The 19,050-nt window shown below is 27.1% G+C and overlaps 1 protein-coding gene across 4 annotated transcripts in view; it reads right to left on the reverse strand.

Annotated features, from left to right (window-relative positions):
• The window catches only part of LOC107457564 (homeobox protein OTX2), a 153,771-nt gene that overhangs the window by 15,987 nt on the left and 118,734 nt on the right, over window positions 1-19,050 (reverse strand). The gene's annotated exons all lie outside the window — the stretch shown is intronic.

Below are 19,050 nucleotides of genomic sequence, written 5' to 3' on the forward strand. Positions count from 1 at the left end.
AAATTATTTACAGTTCCTTTTATTTTAAATTTTGAAAAAAAAAAAATAAAGAATCACTAAAAATGAGTAAAAATTAAAGATACCTTGAAGTCATTAATGAAATTAAATTTAAATTTCAAATATTTACGAAATTGGCTATCAAAATGTTATCTGAGAAATAATTGTGGACAATTTATGAAAAAGCTTTCTGAATTTATTTATTAAAATATGGAATTTTTATTCCAGTTATTAGATTCAGATTTAAGATTTAGCTTTCTAAAACACAAATAATAGATTTCAGATAAAGGGAAAAATTCTTAAATTCGTTTCTGGAACAAGTAGAACTTGGCAACTTATTTAAGGTAAAAGTTGAAATTTTTAATTAATTGATTTGATTATTGCTTTGGAATACATAAATGAAATTTTATATATTATTTTCAAACCTAAAATAGTATTTGAAAAAAAAAAACAAAAAATAAGTTCGTTAAGTGAGTGGCACTTCAGTCAGATTCACTGCAAGAATTTGCGGATAAAATTATGGCAAAAAGTGTAAGCATCTTGTTTCCGATACTTTTTATAAAATCCAAATTTAATCGCAAAATTTTGGGCAGCAAAATAATATGATATATCGTAATTTTTTCAGTAATGTTTACTTTTCCACAGTAATTAAATAAATATTACTGTAAAAATGACGGTATTAAATTTTACGGTAAAAATGCATTTTACGGATTCTGCACTTAAGGTGCCACTACTTTACATCGTAATTTTATTTAGAATTTCTTAAAGAGTTCCTTGTCAGACTAAAGATTTACGTCACCAGTAATTTAAAACATTTCCTTCAAATATTGAGCAACAAGATACGCAGAAAGTTATTTCTGAATCAACCTGCATAAAAACCGATTTTACATTGAACTGATGCAAATTTGGTCTGAAATTGTACCACTCAAATTGAATCATAACATCCTGTAATAACCCTAAATACTATAATATTGATTATCATATGAAACTTGCAGGGAATTCAAATTATACTACGGTTCAGCGTGTTCTAAGATTTATAACAGTGTAGTTAAGCAAGTTATTTTCTTATTTCTGGGAATTAAGTGTGCTTACAAATTACACAGTGAAAAATTCCGAATAGCGTTGTGGTAAAAAGTATTGGAACTCTAAGTGACGGTACTTTTCACCATAAAATCCAATAAGTTCCAAAATATTTTATGGAACTAAAAAATCGGATAAACCGCAATTTTTACAGTAATATTACTGAATCATTATTAATTAAATATTACTGTAATTAAATGAATATCACTGTAAAAATCATGGTAAAATATTTAAAGGTAAACTAGATTTTAAAAATGCTACACTCAGGGGGCCAATAGTTTTTACAGTATAATTTGAATTACATTAAGAACTTATCTGGTATTCAAAATGATCTAAAAGCTTAAATATTTAAAAAAAAAAAGCAAATTTTGGGAGATTATTCAACCTAGATAAAAATCAGTAAAATTAATGAATATTTTTCAATTTATGCATATTTAAATAAGTCCAATTAAAGCAACGATGAAGTAACTTTACAAGCATAAAAAATTAGACGTTACTTCGTCTTTTCTTTATGTTGACATTTTGCGCCATTTTCATAATTAGCATCGAGGTTAAAACGAGGCAACTCATGAATTTCGTAACAAATATAACATATCATTAGCTAAAAACTTCATATGGTGGCTGAAGAAGGGTTTTATAATGTATTCAATGTTTATTATTCTACCAGAAATAAAAATCTATTTGTTGGTAAATTAATGTAGCACATTGTTAGAACTTTCTTGGAAATTTGAATCTGATGCAATTATTAAAATAGAAATTTTAAAATTTATATAATAGGAAAAATCACTGTAAAAACAAATAATTATCGCCATTTTTCCTTACGGTTGATACTAATTTTCCAACTGAAATTGAAAATTTCGAATGATACTATTGATAGTATTAAACTCGTTTTCGTAAACAAAATGCTGAGAAAAATTAATCATAGAAATAAATTTAATTTAATCTTACTTAAATGTTTATTTAATAATTTACTGATATCAAACGTATTCATTAAATCTCAAAATACGAAACGTATATTTTATTTTTAAAGCATAAGTTCATTATAAAAGGAAAAATACATTAATTCAAGTTTAGAAAGTATGGTATCTATCAAATAATATATATTCATATATAAAATGAAACATTTTAATATCTCGGGATCTACATGAAAAGCTTGATTTTAATTAATGAATATATGTTTTCAATTTTTAACCTAATCTTTAGGATAAATTCCGTGGCTCACTTCAAAATCAGCTGATCCCAAATGTATTTATTCACTTAGAATGAGATAAATTGAAGTATTTCAGAAATTAGCGAAATCTTTTTTAATTTTCAAAATTATCCACTTTTGACATAATCGATAAAGCAACTATCTGTGAAAGCCTTATTTGGGATTAATTGAAGAACATACGTAAACACATTTTGCTTATCTGTTCCTCTACCGGGGATATAGCAACCGGTTGCATTTACTGAATAGTGTCCGCGTATGTTGAGTTATCATGCCGCATCATCCCTGGTTTCATTTCGCTCTCGAAAAAGGTTAAATCCTTATTGTTCACAGCATACATTTCGGACTAACATTGCACGCGTTTTTGAGGACGCTTATCCAATTTGTAACATAATTTTATTCGTCGCTCCATTTAAATTTGACTTTTAGCAGTCTTATTTCTAGTATCAGACGAATTTGCACCAGTTTTTTTTATGATATTTTTTATTTTTCGTCTCTCACAACAAATATACATTAAGATAGAGGTTTCCAATTTTTTGTTCGGCTATGGAAACCTAAATGTTCGAGCTTCTTAATAAACAAAGTTCGATGGCAGCAAATGGCTATAAATTATTTTTTTATTGTTTTATGAAAAACAATCTTAGAAATATGTCTAATGTTAAGCGGTTGAATTCATTGGTCTGGAGTGGCTTTTAGCTCTAAATTTATTTTTTGACGCATGCATAAGTTTAAATTTCAATAAAATAAACTGAATTGTGGTTTTCGAAAAATAACTGTTATAAACTGTGAGGATGGTTATCAGAGATACATCATTATTCATATTTGAAGTTAGGTGTTTTGAATTGAAAAATATTTAATGAGAAATACTTACGTAATATCTAACCAAAATTTTAAATACATTTTTACGGATTATTGCTTGGATACAAATATTGAATCGATGAGCCTGTGAAAACCAGTCATTTTAAATTTTCTTCGAAATTGAGATTCGTGCATTTTTAATTTTAACTGACGTAGATATAAGATATAAAAACATTCATGTCCTCCTACTTAGTATAGTATATTTTGTGCAATGAATTTTCAGTTTAGTTCGAAAACTTGGCATACCCTGGAGATACTTGGCCTTGGAATAAACTTGGAAATATATCACTCCCTTGTTGCTTATGAAATTGTTCGTATAACCTAACAATGAACTATTTTGTTCAGGCTTGTTATTTAGTTGATGTTTTTAACAATGAGGGATTAACAAGATAGTTCTTTAGATGGTATATGCAAGGAAATAAAAAGGGTTAAAAGTAACCACGAACTGTGAAAGAGGTGACTACAAATGATATGATACTTGATTTCAAAAACTGGTAACCGGAACATTATAAGAAAAATGTGTTATAAAAATACTCTTATGGAAAAGCAAAGAAGAAGAAGCAACAGTTTCAGTTGTTACATTATAACAATTTTAGTTATAAAAGTTCAAATAGACCGTCGACTTTTAGCACGTCGATGACAAACAGAGAAGACGAGTAGATTTCCTCTCTGCTGAGTCCAAAAAAGTTCAAAATACGTTTGAAAGTGGCCAGATTAAGCTGGCATTTAGGACAATGGGGAAAGATTTTCATTCCACCAGAGAATTTTAGACATTTCAGGTGACCGCTAGCAAGGCATCTGTGTCGCGAAAGGGAAAGAGAGAATCCTGTTTCAGTCGCCATGTTTCAGTTGTTGGGTGGCGCACTAACCAGTCTTTTTTAACAGCAGATTCTTCGATAGAATAAAGTTCCATAAATGTTAGTTTGGTGGTATTAGAAGTCTGTTGATAGCAAACTTCTTTGGCAAGTTTGTCTGCTATTTCATTGCCATAAATATCTACATGTGATGGTGGGTGTATTTCGTGATGTTACGAAAAGGTTTTTAGTTTATTATAGAAGGAAATACTCATGCGGTCACCAATATTTAAGTGGTCTTTAAAATGAAGTGGACTGTGGCAATCCGTCGAGATCTATATATCTTTAGAGTTGTTCTCTTCAGTGATTGTCTCAAGTCCACCCTCAATTGCAAGGAGTTCACTTCCGAAGATAGAGCAAAAGTTGGGGTTACGTTGGAAAATTAAAATTTTCCGTTGAGATGTTTCTATGTAAATTCGACTCCCTGTTAGTGTCAGAGGCGCAACAGTAGCAACTACGAACAGTATAAAAGTTCTGCACCTAGTAAAGTTGAAGTATCTCCTTTGATTGGTAGTTTATGCAAACTAATATTTACTTTATGGAGAAAAAAAACCCACAAAAAAACATAAAAGTGGCACCATAGCCAGTTGAGGAAGCATATTTTGGAAAATTTTCCATAAACCACAAGAAAATTTGAAGACATCAAAAAGCTTTCACCATATAAACCAAATGAGTTTTTGTCTTTTAATAAAAAAATTTGTAAGTGACCCAGCACGGGTAGTCCTGATACAAAGGATTTCTGGATCTACCCAAATATCCATGAATATGTTATCTAGGACTTCAATAAAGTCTTATTTAGTTTTTAAATGACAAATTATTAATGTTTCCTCTTGTTAAAAATAGTGTCTGGTATTCGTATTAAAGTACTGCCCGAAAATGGATCATCTCCAAGTTCTACTTTTTTTTATACTAAAAAATTAATTGATGCTGTCGCACAATTGCGATAAAATATTTTATAACCATTCATATTTTAATTTCAAAAAATTAAAAAAGCTCTATATACCAATCTGATACTTTCCTATTCAGTTTTTTGACTCTCCTGTAAAATTAGTTTTATTTGTTCGGATCGTATTTTTTAACTGCTTTGGGGTATCCGAAATTGTTTAGACCGTCCTTACTTATAGGTTATGGTTATTTATAGGTTATTTATAGGATATGGGGTAGATATATGTGCATTTCAAACTCATCTCTATTGTAGATCCAATTATATGGTAGGTATGGTTGCACTGTAAAAAATTCCAGATAAAATTATGGTAAAAACTACTGCCACCTCGAAAGCAGCATCCGTAAAATCCATTTTACTATAAAGTTAATTCAGGCCTTAAAATTTATTTAATAATTTTTAAAATAACATTTATTTCAATTAAGTGATCCACTGATTTTACAGTAAATATTACTGCAAAAATACGATATAATTGGTTTTTGTTCCGTAAGCTTTTGAAATAAAAATTGATTTTACGGTGAAAAGTTATCAGCATTCTGGGTGCCAGCACTTTTTACCATAATATGATTAGGAATTTTTTACAGTGCGCATTAAATATATTTAGGCATTTTGAAAAGAAAGTAAATAAAAAGTACTTAGGTAATGTTTTTAATTGATTAAAATTAATTGTTGGTCAATTTATAATGAAATGTCATACTCTATAAATTGTAAATACTGAACTTTTTCATAAAAAAGTGTAAAATTTTTATACTTGAGGAAAGTGGTTCTGCGGTGATTGTGAAAATTAATTTTAATAATAATTATTATTGCAATGTTAATATATAAGCGATTAGTGATGGTAAGTAATAATAATTCATTATTAATTCTTGAATATCCATTTGCTATTTAAAATAATAATAATTATACGTATATTTTACTTATACAAATAAAATTCCCATTTATAATTTTATCTTTTGTATAACATTTCAATATCGGTAAATATTTCACACTAAAAAATTGCACACTATTTACTTGTGCAAATTAATATACATTTTGAATGAATATCTTTTTTCCTTACGATTTAAACTTTTTCAGTTAATTAAGTCCACAGTTTTTGCTGTTTCTTATAGGTATCAAAAGTATTAAAAAAAGCTTTTAATCCGTAAAAAGAAAAGCTTTTTAAGAACGTAAATAATTTGCTTCTCCTTTGAAACTCGTTTAAGTCATATCTACATTACGCATTTAATGTGGAATCCTCTTCTGAGTTCTGGTCTAAGAATTTTAAAAATATTATTTAAAAAAAAAAAAAAAGGTATTTATAATTTTTAAAATGGTGAAAATTTTTTAAATATTTCAATCAGAGGGTGAGGATAGATATAATTTCGTTTCTTTTTATTTTGATCCCTAAGAGATGTTGAAGTGATTTTTCATTATTTCTTCAACTTTTAAAGAATATATGCATCAAAGATTTTAAGATTCTGGAATATATATATATATATATATATATATATATATATATATATATATATATATATATATATATATATATATATATATATAAATATTATTAAAAATTAAGAATAAATTGCTCATCTTAAAACATATTTTCAATATACAAAAAATAGAATTAAAAATTTTCAATTAAATATTTTCATAATTCATTTTGTATGCTAATTCACTAAGTAAATGAATCAATAATTAAAAGAAATTTATAAACGTGTTCTGGACCTCTAAAAATTGAAGGAATATTAAATTTCCAAACTGTCATAAAACATCAATAAAAGGTTTTAAAGTAGCCTCTGTATCAAATTAGAGCAGAAAAAAACCAATGGATCTAGTTCGTAACATCTGATTTATGATTGAATGGAAACTGTTCTTTCAAAAACACTCACAAAACAAAAGTTGGCATGCAAAATGAAAATTAGAGTTTAAATAAAAAACAATTTCAAGGCTCTTAATATTACAAGCATTCACAAAAATATAATACAACAAAGAATACGTGAATAACTAACAAATAATTTGATATTTACATATTATAAAGCCTTCCATCCAAAAGAATGCCTGATTAACAGACAAATAATTTAATATTTAAATATTAATTTAATATTTATTAAATTTTGTGTCCAAAAGTATTTATGATTAGCAGTTGATGTTTGCAGATTATTACAATTTAGGATAAAAGAATGCCTATTGACTGAAAAATAATGTGGTATTTACAGATTATTGAGTTTTGTATCCCAAAGAATGCGTGAATCAGTGAAAAATAATTTGGTGTTTATCAATTAATGTGTTTAGTGTTCAAAAGAATGTGCAATTTAGTTACAAATAATTTGATGTTTACAGATGACTAAAATTTGAATCCAAGAACGCATGATTAACTGATAAATAATTTGGTGCCTCACAAAATCACTAGATTAATTCTAACGCAATAGACATATTTATACAAAAATAGGTCGATTTTTTTCTTCCTTTAATACATAAAAAACCAATGTGCCCACCCTGTAGTTGGAATTGTTTGATCGACGTCTGTTCTTGAAGCAGAGATTCTATGGAAACACAATTAATTAATGTGTTTAGTGTTCAAAAGAATGTGCAATTTAGTTACAAATAATTTGGTGTTTACAGATGACTAAAATTTGAATCCAAGAACGCATGATTAACTGATAAATAATTTGGTGCCTCACAAAATCACTAGATTAATTCTGACTCAATAGATATATTTATACAAAAAAGAGGCCGATTTTTTTCCTTCAATACATAAAAAACCAATGTGCCCACCCTGTAGTTGGAATTGTTTGATCGACGTCTGTTCTTGAAGCAGAGATTCTGTGGAAACACTTATGCAACCGGCATATACATTCCCACCCAACATTGCCGCGTCTTTTAGCAACTTTAAACTCATAAAGAATATTTTTTGAATTCTTTTCGTGGCGAGGATTAAGCTCGCTGTCCAATCTGTCGGCAATCGGTTGCATAAAAGCACAAATAACTGGATTAGGGGAAACCCAGCAGCCGATCTATGCAGGTGTTCCATAAAAGCCTCGTCTTCAAATCCCTTTTTTCTCCGGTTTTTACATTTCTCTCCCCTCAATCCCTTTGTATAAAGTCCACGCGTTCTAATCCTCTCTCTAACATTATAGGAGTTATTAATAACGTCTCTCCCGGCCTATCTATGCTTCGTGGTGACCCCGGGGGTCGACTTTCAATACAATAGCCAACTATCGATACCACCTATCAACTAGTTGAAATGACCATCCATAGATAGATTCTGCATTCAAATAGATCTTCACTTCGCTTTAAAAAAAATTTCATATTGATGATTTATGATCAACCGTATCTTTCGTCCACGGATTAAATTTTTTTCTTCTTTTTGTTAATATTTTTATTCAATTAACAAACAACATTGTTGTTATTGGTACATAACAAATTCCTGATAAAGAGATAAAAAAATTTTTAAAGCTTTTCGTATGAACAACAAAACATTTCCATGAAAAATGTAAAATTTTTTTCGTCGTCAAATTGAATTCTTTTTTGCTTATATTTTTATTTTATTAACAACTGCCGTTCTTGGTACCTTACAAGTGTATACAAAAGCAAACAGATACACAGATATTAATTTATAAATAGATACACATATATTAAAGCTAAAACAGATACATATAATATTAAAGCTACTCAAATAAGCAAAAGAATACTTCTCTGAAAAATGTATTACTTTTATTGACTGTATCTTTCGTATTGAATTCTTTTTGTTAATATTTTTATTCAATTTAAAAAAAAAACAGAACAACTTTTTCTTGCTTAGCTTCAAATGTATGCTAGAATTACTGATGAAACAGATACATATATTTTTAAGCTATTTGAATGAACAACAAACTATTTTCCTATGAAAATTTATCTTTTTTTTCTCTCATTCTCGTGATTAATACAAAAAAGAAGAAAAAAATATTTTTTCTTCGTTCACTTTTTTTAGAAACATATAAGCTGATTGGTTAAATGAAATTCAAAGAAAAAAAACGAATTTTTTTTTAAAGATTTAAGTGAGTAGTTAACATACACCGTTTATAGGCACTTTTTGTGAAAAGATAGGAAGCAAATTTAATAATTTCATAAAATTAATCATAAATTTTATAAAGACAGAGATTATTTTAGATTTTTAGCTAATTTATCAATTTTTTAATTTGTTTACTTTTTAGGGAAACACAAACATAGTTTTTCTTTTAAAATGAATTTGCTAAAAAGAGTAAAGTGAGTAGGTAACAATTACAGTTTTTAAAAATTTTAGGAAAGGATGATAGCAAATTTCATAATTTTACAAAATTTACCATAAAACTAATTATTAATTTAAGAAATACAATAATTGTTTTAAAAATTTTATTGCAAAAAGCGAAACAATTTTTTATTTTTATTCGTTCACCTTTTGAGGAACATAAACTAACGTACAGCTAGCAAGTTAAACTATTTTTTTTTTTATAAGAAATTTCTCAAAAAGAGTAAAGTGAATAGTTAACACTTAGCTTTTTTAAGCGCTTTTTGTTAAAAATCGGGAAACAAATTTAATAATATTATAAAATTTATCGTAAGTTGCAGAAATATATTCGATATGTGAAATTTTTTGCAGTAAAAAGTATTTAAAAAAATAATTGATTATATTTATGCAATCACTTAATAGCAAACATAAAAGAGAGAAAAATTGAATCATACCATAAACATTCAGTTATTTATCTTAACACTATACTTGATACGCAAAATTTTATTTAAAAATTATAAAAAATTACCGGTTAAAAAAGTGATGGTTCCCAGTTTGAGTAACAACCGATAGATGGCGATAGCGTAGTTAGACAGTTCAAAAATGTAGGTGTTTTGTTTCACAATTTTATATAAATAATAATTATATATATATCTGGAAATATTTTATAATAATTTTTGAAAGGTCGATTCTAAGTTAAGCGGAAAGAAAAAAAATCAAATCCATAGAGATCCCACTTCAAATTCCATAGAGAAAAAATGACGAAACGAATGAATTGGCGTACATCAAGGGTACATCTTTATTTTTTGAGAAAAAAAAAAGCATTATTTTTTAAAATAACAATAAACAACTATCTAAAATTTCACGATTATTTTCGCCTGGACAATGAATTTTATGTTCTTATCAGTTGGTAGAGTTTTTTTTCTTATAATGGGGAAAAATCACAAAATTATGGTAAAAATAAAACAAAGAACAATTTTAAGGGATTAAATCTTTAAAAAGTGATGCTAACATGATTATGATAAATTGATGTAAGGAGCTGCAAATTTGCTAAAGAAGCTTATGATTATTAAGCATCATATCGAACATGTCTTGTAATTTTTCTATTAAACTTTAAACTACCATATTTATTTTGAAGGTTGCACAAGCTAATTTTTATATACATAATAATAATGGTTTTAAGGAATAATTGTTTTAAAGTTGTATTAACTCCTAATAATTGTTTTAAAGTTGTTTTCCTCCGTACTACTCACAAAAATTATGGTAACTGGTGTAATTTACAAAAAAAAAGGCATTTAAAAGCAAAATGGAACTAATTTTAACCTCAGTACATTTTTGAATACATATTCGTGACGATGTACTGTTAGAACACATAAACATTAATTCGTAATTAGAATTGTATTCCAACTATGTAAATCGACTTTGAAAAAATCTGTTTCAAAGACAAGAACTACTGTATAAAAAAATTTATTTATTTATTTATTCAGTAGAAAAAGTATTAATTACGCTTTTGTTTTAAAAAAAAGTAATTTGGCAAATCAATAATAGTACACTGAGAGATTAATCACGTAAATAAGAGATTTCGAAAGAACAACTTTTTCAACTCCTAACATCCAATGCATACTCAACATTTAAAATATAAATTTTAAAAGAAACACACACAAATTTAAATGCTTTAAATCGTTAGTTTTTCCAAAATTTTTTAAATAATCGCAAATAGTTCATAATGAGATTGAAAAATCAATGTTATTTAGTAAACAAGTAACCTAATAGTTCATGAATCATTTTCTCAAATCAGAGATTACCTCTTAACTATATAGCACCTCGATTCGTTCATTACAACCTATAATTATTTACCTAAAAATGTCAAATTAAAAGTAAGTATTGAAATAAGTAGCTCATGATTCATAATATTTTTCATAAACGATAGCGAATTCGGAATTATAAGTATTTAACATTCTAAAGTAAACCCTAAATTACAGTTTTCAAAAAATGTGATTATTTTATTTTGCTTATCTATTTTGTTTAAAACGTAAAATAATTATGTTTCTCATTTAGAATTGTAAATTTTATCAATACAATAATTTCTGTAATGATTTATGTGAAGCGAAATAACAAAATTTTTTGTTAATTTGCCTGAGCTTATGATCTTTTCAAATAAAATATTTTTGTACCTTCTCCCATACTCCTCATATCCAAATTTTTAATAATTTTCCTGAAAGTTTGACAAAAGATTTATATTTAAATATAAAGAATGCGAAGCATTGTTTTGTTGAAACAATCATTACAAAACTTTTGTTGTAGCTTAAGACCATAATTTAAAAATATATATATATATGCATTGAAAGCCATTTTTTATTGTTTCCTGAACGCCACTAAGGTTAAACAAAGCTGAATCCTGTCCCCATTTATATTATTTTTGTACATCATTATATACTGTTAGAAATGTTGTACTAGTTGAAAGTTGCTGCAACCTTCATGTGGTGCAAAATTCAAACATAGTATGATACTTTTTGTATTTTATTGCATGCTACTATGGTTCAATTGGAGCGGAAACATGCTATTATTAAGACCTTATTAAGGTAGCACCAAATTTGCGTAGTATTATGGTTTAACTCATTTTTCTGTGAGTGAAAACTATTCTTCAGACATCTGAAGGTGCGAAGAACAATTTTTGTACATTAAATTTTTTAAGACATTTCTGCAAACGTAGAATTTATGACTTATAACACTAATACTCTAGAATAATTCTAAATAGTAATAAATTTAAAAATTAAATTTAAAAAAAATTAGATTTGATTAATAAGCGTCAAACTACATTCGTTAAAAAAAAACTTCTAAAATTTTCAGGTTAGAACCAGTGTCCCATAAAATATAATTTACAATTACAAATTTAGATTAAAAATTGAGCTTAAAATGTAAGAATTTATGTTGAATTGAATGCACTTTCAATTCATCGGTAGGAAATCTCCAACTGATCAACAAGTACTACCGAAGGATGCAAATAGAAGCGTAAAACTATTTATGAAAACACATAATCATCCCGAGATATCTGACCGATGAAAGGTGACTACCGAAGGACGCTACAGAGGCGCAAAACTATTCAAAGCACGTTCACAAGATAATTTGTACTAAAATTAATTAGTTGTCTTTTTAACACACAATTAAAGCGTTTCAATAAAAAAAGAAAACGTGAAAGAAATTTTAAAAAAAATTACACTGAATTTAATAAACATTAGTAGAAAAATCTCCAAACGATGGACAAGAATTGCTGAGGAATGCAAATACAAACGTAAAACTGCTTATATAGAAAACACATTCAGCTGAGCAGCGGAAAGATATTCGACTGATGGACGGTTAGTACAACAGAGGCATAAAACTATTAATGTCATGTTTAAAAGATAATTAATAACCATTTTAAAAATAATTATTACTATAAGTAATTAATTATCCCTTTCACATGTCATCAAAGTATTTTGATAAAAAGTAAAACCGTGATTAAAATGTTACGGTCATGTTAAACACACAATGCAGCAGCAGAAAAATCTCCGTTGGATGGTCGGGAGTAACCGCTGGCAGAAGCAGGCGTAAAACCAATAATAGAGCAATAGTGGTTTCATTTCTAGGGTGTAATGGGCAAATATAGGGTCCATTAGGCACGTTGTGGGGGGTATCGCTAAATTAATTAAGGTCCATTATCAATGACACGCCCTTGTCATCAGTGGGGTATGTAATCAGTTTGATCCCCTTTATGGTCCCCTCTGGGGATACATCTCATTTTTATCCATTACAAAGTCCCTGACTTTCATCCAATTGAATTACTGGGAAGGACGGAGAAAGTATCCATCAAATAGTTATCAAAATATTTAAACCTATTTCTACCATTTTACAAGTTTTAATCCTTTTATTATTTAAATATTTCTTTACGTCCATTTATTTATTTACTTTTTTTTTAAACTTACATTAGCTGTTAAATTAATAATCCTCAAACTAGTCCTGGATTCGTATATGATATTTTCATGCCTTAAAGATTTTTGTGTTTCATTTTAAACCAGTTTCATATCAACACCATTTTGCTCTTTAGTACAAGCAATGACTTTTTAAAAAGAAAATTTGACTACGTTTGAAAATAAAAAATGACTATTTTTGATAATATAAAAATTTAAATTTAATAATACTGCTTAGCAGGGTGGATCAATGTAATATATTGATTACTTAAACTACCAATACTTAACTAACAATAGAAAATTTCAACAGTTTTTGCAACTATTAGCTTTTAAACGCAAAGGTGTCAAATGGAACCTTATGGACGGTTAGCTATTCACAAAATCGCGGTATAAATAGTATTAAAGAATCTTAAATTTTGTACGCTAGCGTAATTATGTGATATAGAGAACATTATTTAAGATATTAGTTTTTAACTAATAGTAAAGTTGTATATTATTAGTCAATAATTTAAAAAATACTTATAAAATCATAGAAAGTAATGATGAAAATCTGTATCAATTTTGCTTTTAAGGGGCAAAAATACATAAGAATATTTTCGTGTGACCCATACTTTCAGCAAATTAATTTCCAAAGAAAGTTATATTTCAATAAATATTCATTTTTGCTCGAATTTCGTCACAATTAATAAATTGATCTAGAGTGGATATAATTTCTCTTAATGAAATTCTTTGATTTGTAATATTAAACAATATGGTTGAGAAAATGTTAAAGATATTCAAAACTTTGTTTCAGTTGCTTAAATATCCCTAGAAGAGTTATTATGTTGTATACATAATTATATTCTTAAAGAAGAAATAAGGCATTATATATACTTAAAAATATTGATTTAAACAGACGTCCTTTGTTTTATTAGAAACCCATGATAAAAAGTGATATTGAAAACGATGAATTCTTTGACTTATATTCGTATTTATTTTAAATTATTAAAAAATTTTAAATTAGTTTTTTAGTTACGAATTTTTATTTAAATTTAAAATGAAATAAATATATAATGTAATTTAAAACATTGCAATGAACAGCATTTTTCAATTATTGTAAACAACTACATTTGATAATTTTTTGAAAATATGAATCCTCTTTATTATACATTTTACAGGAAATTAATAAATAATCGTTGTTGAGGTCAATAAATATATGAATTGATAAAAATATCGTTAAGTATTTAACTATGGTTTCTCCGGCTTTTTTAACGGTCATTGGGCAGTTATACTTATCTATCAAATGATATGCCTTCTTTAAGTAAATATATTCGTATATTTTTAAATATGTAAAAAAAATATGTGCAAATGCAATATTTTCTGTGGCTCTTTAAGGGTAATTATAGTACAATTTATAAAACAGTTTGTTTAACACGCAACTAACAATTATAAAATAACATTGTTCATAATAGTGTTAAAATTTAAAATAAAAACAGTGAAGGGTACTAGATCAGAAGACAGATTTGCAATGTTATAAATATTGTTTATAATTTCTTTTTGAGAATAAAAAAGCAGAAAAAATACTAGATATATAATATTATAAAATATATTCAGTACCAATTACTGATCCAAATTCTAAAATATTAATTATTAAAATTTTGAACCAGAAAAAAACAATGTTTATTTTATTTTTAGTTCAAATAACAAAAAAAAAACTTTTTTTTTGCTGTTGTTTAGAAACTGAAGATGGGTCCTTTTGATAGACTTGAAACTATAGAATGTCCATTCATGTACTTTCATTTGTGCTTTATTCATATTGTTTTTGGCTTTAGGCTATCAAGCACAGAGTGTACCCCATCCTTTTTTGGAAATTTTCATTGTTTTCTTCATTAAAAGAGAAATACAGATTAGCATATTAGGATAAGCTTTAGTTTACCTATAAGGTATTTATTTAATCCTATTTATTTAATTAATTTATTATTTAATTAATCCTACTCCTATAAGGTATTTACTTAAAAAGTAATCATCTTTCCCGTTTTATAGATAAATAAATACCAGATAGGAGAAATAATTGGAAATATATACCACTCTTACAAGTAGTTCACATGCATATAAATAGTACAGTTACATAATAGTACAATTAAGTGTAGTTAAATTTAGACTTATCAAGATATTTATATGATACTTATTTTATCTTACATTATGAAATGAGAACTTTTAATTCATATACATATAAATAGAACAATTTTATAATAGTTTCATACATAATAAATAATAACACAATTGTATAATATTAATTGCATTATTGCACTACACTTAATAATACTTTTATGTTCGGCCTCAATTAGACTTTGCAAAGTATAATGGGAGATAAAATATATGTCATTTATTTTAATTCTCATTGTGCAATATTATTAAGTGATAACTTCTTAAAAGATTAAATACGGTGTCCCTTAAACATCCATTAAGAATAGGAAAGATGTTCGAAATATATTTCGAAGAATGTTTGGAACGAAAATATTTTGTTCAATGGAATCGCTTAAGGCCGCTGAAACAATTCGGGTTATTTCACCTAATGTTTCTCCCTGAAAACTTCTCATGTTTATAACGGTTATTAATAAATACTGGTCTTATTGTTCAAATGAAATGAAGATATCCTGAGAGATAAAAAAATTGAATGTCCGACTCCTTATTGTCTTAGTTTTTAAGGAGTAGATAAGAATTTATTATTATTAGAGAAAAGAGATTTCTTAAATATATCTGGATACTTTAAAAAAATCATCAAAAAAATTTTTTTTGTCCATAAAACAGCTTAAAAATATATCTTGAAAAACTGCTGCTCCGATTTGAAACAATTTAACCATTTGAAAATTATTAAATTTTGTATACTCATTAATAACTTTTTCATGAACAGAAGTATATCTAACGTTACTATTCAGATACGGTTTTCTAATTTTCTAATATTATGAGAGCAATTATATTTACTAATATCATTCATTTCCTCTTTTCACTTACTAGAAAAACACTTTGCAATCTAACTTGTTTTTAACATGTGCATCTCAACCCAATTATTTTTTTAACTAAATAAAGAATGAAAAATATTATAAAATAATTTTACATTGAACGAGCACTGTTATAAAAACCAAAATTCAAGTTTTTTTTTAATAAATTAAACGATTGTTTCCTAAACACATGCAAAAAGTTTTAAAATTAATTCATCCCTTCTAATAGCCATAGTCAGTCCACGCTTGAATTTAGAGAAAATATTTAAGTATTTTAATTATTTAATTGATATTATTCACCCTCTCTCTTAAGAAAAATAGCTCCCTGATGAAATAATAATTTCAACAATTATTGATACCTTTAACATACCTTTATTGTTATATCAATAAAGGTATCATTATGTTGCTGGTTCACCATATATGGTGAACATTTTCTGTAATCTTAATGGGGCGTTCAGTTTAATCAAACCAAATAATAATGGATAATAAGGATTTACGCTATGGTTCAGAATCAAAGCGTATCAAAGCAAATTTGAGCCACATTACGGTTTATGATCAAAATTTCTATCAATGTGTACTAAAGAAATTATTATTATTTTTTTCAAAAATACCGGTGGACATCATTTTACATTCACACCTATTCTTTTAATGATATAAATAGGTAATTTAAAAAAAAGCCATTTTATATAAATTAAACAAGAGTAATAAACGAACGCTAAAAAGTATATTCTTTTAAATCAACTGAGACAAACTAAGGTTAAATGTTATTATAATGTTATTATATTAAGAACGATGTGGCGATGCCAAAGAACTTTTATATATAAATTAAACAAGAGTAATAAGCGAAATAACTTATTTTCTTTTAAATGAAGTGAGAAGAAGTAAGGCAGCATTTAAAAATGAAGAAAGATGTGAGAGGTCAAAGTAAGAGTTGTTCAATATTTCAACCCACTTGCACATACTGAAAGAAATGTCTGGTGGTTGCACAAACAAGGTTCACAAGATATCACCTTTGAACCCACTTCGAAGAGCTTTTGAAATCAAATGATGGAAACGATCGCAACGGTGGATCGAGCAAGTCATCGACGGCATTCAATCGAGGCACTTCGGGGACCGGCATGCGAAAATGCACAGTGCACAAAATAAAAAACAGAGCACTCTGAAAAACTTTTGTTCTAATGATCGAGTTTTCACCAACCAAAACTGAATCTTAATGGTTCGAGGGCTTAACCTCAAATATACTTATTAATCATTAACGTATCTCAAATATGCTTAAATTATTGCACACGATTACGAAATTTGTTTATCTAAAGGTTTATTCAAAGATAATTCGTCGCAAAAAATAATTTTCGAAAATTATTTACTATTTTTTAATATTTCATTTAAAAATTGATCGAGAAAATTTTGAACTTTAAATTATACAATTTTTTGCAGTGCTTAGAGAATGTATAGTTTTAAATGGAAAATACAAATTTGAGTGCAATCGGCCAAATATTTTTTGAGTTATTTAATTTTAAAATAAGTGTGCAACGTTTTATTTCATTATTATTTCGCGTACTGTATAAGTCATTACATTCTTAGATGAATCCATTGAACCATAATATTGAGCAAATTTGCTTAGTCTTTATTAAGGTGTTAAACTGAACCATATTGCATTCATGTGGAGCCAAATTACAGTGATTAAGGTCAGCAGCCGATTTCTATGATATTACGGTTCATCGATTATCACGCTCAAAAAACACCATTAATAAATAAAATTACAAAAATATCTCAAATTCAAAATTAGAAAAATATATTTAAAAAAAGCATTTTTTTTCATATGATGTAGAAGTGGAAAATGCTTGGTTAAATTCCTAAAAAAACTTTTAAAATATTAAGGTTGGTTTCTGTTTTTTTCTTTCTTTCTCATTTTTCTTTCTTTTTCTTCAATTTCATGATAACTTGGTGTTTAACAAAACGGTTCAATGTTGAACGATAGTTTTGATACATTGAAACCAAAATGGGTGCAAATTTGATGCCATTTAAAAAATGTGTTAAATCAAATCATGTTTCCATTCAAGAGGAACCATAGCGTCATATAATGGTTTAAATTAGCACCTAATGTAGGCTGTAGCAAATTTGAATAGCATTATATATATATATATATATATTGAATTTTATTTGAATTCATATTGAATAAATTCGCTAAAAATTGGAATTTTTCAATTATTTTAAAACTCAAATGCTTAGAATGCAGCAAGAAAAAATTATAACGATCACCTTAATGTTAAGACACTTATACACATTTAGTGAATTACAATTTCACTTTGCAGCCCACATCGTATTTTCAGCAAAATTAGATAATAAATGAGATGGAATTTCCCTTGAGCACCAAATATCCATACCAGATGACATAACATTAAAGAAATGGATTGAGAAATAAATAAAATGGTTCCAATAAATTGATAGTAGGATGATATTGCTTTCAATAATATTTTTTGTCTCGGTCACGCGGATATAAAATGACCAACTTTCCAAATATTATATTCTGTAAGTACTTTCAGTGTATCTTTACACCAAAAATGGTGGCAACTACTCAGCACTAAAGTGGTGTAGAACTAAATACAGTTCCTGGAGTAGTGAAACACCAAGGATGTTCTAATACACTACTTAGTGAAAAGTAGCTGCCTCCATTTTTGACACTTAGCAACAAAAATATTTATAATTATACTAACATTAGATACTCATAAGTGTCAGAGAAATTATCTTTATGAAAAAATCAAAAGTAAGAATCATTAATTCACGTTGCATATAGATACTTATTCCTAAAAATAAGATTAGTTTGTAAATCAACTTATGAGTAGCACAGAGAGAACATTATAGATGAATCAGATCTAGGCTTAACGGAACCAAAGCGGATAGAAATTATGCATCATAAAATCATTTAATGGAGTTTACAGAGAGACCTAAAGGCTA

Source organism: Parasteatoda tepidariorum, chromosome 12, assembly GCF_982258835.1.
Source record: "Parasteatoda tepidariorum strain Cologne lab strain chromosome 12, Ptep-v5.0, whole genome shotgun sequence".
NCBI lineage: Eukaryota > Metazoa > Arthropoda > Arachnida > Araneae > Theridiidae > Parasteatoda > Parasteatoda tepidariorum.